Source organism: Equus caballus, chromosome 16 (genome assembly GCF_041296265.1).
Source record: "Equus caballus isolate H_3958 breed thoroughbred chromosome 16, TB-T2T, whole genome shotgun sequence".
Lineage (NCBI taxonomy): Eukaryota > Metazoa > Chordata > Mammalia > Perissodactyla > Equidae > Equus > Equus caballus.
Window position 1 is genome coordinate 91390587 of NC_091699.1, and position 1834 is coordinate 91392420.

Sequence of the window (1834 nt, forward strand, 5' to 3'; positions counted from 1 at the left end):
TAAAATATTGTCCTTTAAAGTATCATTTGTAATTGATTGTAGTATTAATTTTGAGATAATCTAGTTTGCAATACCAGCCACGTAGTTTGTTTGTTTATTTATTTTACAATGAGCACTAATCAGAGGTATATTAGTGAGTCATTTCATGTTTGAAAATACCTATTTTTATTTGAACTAGCATGAAATCCTTTTTCTAAGGATTTTGTAAACATTGCTTCAGTATATTCTTGATTTTTTTCTCTATGTTTTCTTTAGAATCATATCCTATTTATTTCAGAAAATACTTCTTTTACATGTTTGAATATTATTTTATCTCGTTTTCTCTCTTTCTCTACTGGTGCCAACCATTATATATGTAGAGAAGATCCTTTGTTGTGTCAGTTTCTTTGGTTTGATTTTTTTACTTTTCAACATCCTTTTTGATTTGTTTAAACTTTTCTCTTCTGCCATTGGTGTCTGCTTGTATTTTGACGCCTTTAATATGACTCTCGATTTCACAATGATTGTCTTTTTCCATTTCTATTTCTTTCCTGAGTTTTTTCCCCAGCTATTTCCTTATCACTTTTCCTTTGAGCCATTCCAACTCATCTTTGAAATTTGTTTCAGAGAGGCTATATTTTCTTTAATGTTTTGGATTTTATTGTGAAATATTTGCTCTTTTTTATTTATCTGCTTTATGGTATATATTCTATTGTGCATTTTCCATTAGTTGTTTGTTTATATTTATTTATTTTCTTCCCTTTCCCCTTCAATCTCCTTACAGAACTTCCTTGCTGGTGACTTTCTGATTGTTACTAACCTTGCACAGTCCATTCTTTTGGCATGATCTTTGGTGTGGAAGATGATGGAGGGGAGTGGCCTGGAGAGTGAGCTGGGAGAGAGCACTTTCTCTTCTGTGCTCTACACTTGGAGTCAGTCTTGTCCTTAGATTACGGGAATCTTTGCATGTGCTATCTGTGAAGTCCCAGCTCTCAAGTCTTGCTGTGTATGAATTTGCTTCTCTCCAGGTGTCTTAGATCAGCAATTGTATGGCTTACTTCTCCCCATTATTTCTGGATTTTCCTAACAACCAACAGCTAGTAAACATGGCAGTTCTGCACATTCCTCATTCAGTCCCACATTCTCTGCTACTCTACAAAGTCCTACAGGCTTAGTAAAGTAATGCACTCTGAATGGCATACCAAGACCTGGCCCTTCCAGCGAAGAAGGTGTTTCTTATACAACTCAAAAAATGAGGCTTTCTTGAGAAGTAGTTTGCACTCTGTCTGAATCTAGAAGTGTACAACTGAGTACCTGCTCTGAATAGTCTGCATTACATTCAGCATCTAATGTTTACCACCCCCGGCAGCCTTATCCCACAGCCTGTGGTGCAGGATCAGTGCGGGTGGTGGCTTACCCAGCAGTCCTCACCTAAGGTATCACATACAAACTAACTAACTACAGAGTGCTTACTAGGCAAATGCAGCTTTAAGACGTGTTCCTCAGCATCTTATGTATATTCATTTAATTTAGCCCTTAGAGATTTCCCAGGGAAATTGTGTAGACTGATCCCTTACATTTGTTGAAATGATTTTATTTTCTTTTGTTTGTTCTTGTTCTGATTTTGTGTTTATTTTTGTTTTTTAAATAGAACAAATTGAAAGATTTTTGCACAATCTTTACACAGAAGTGACCCTCTAAGTCACCTAAAATATATATGTGTGGAGGATAATTTGGTATGTTAGTTCCTTTGTATTATTTTGCCACTAAATCAATAGGTAGCACTTTAACTAACAAAAATATGTGTGAGTGTGGGGTGTGTGATGTTAAAAAATTAAAACAAATTACTTTTGTT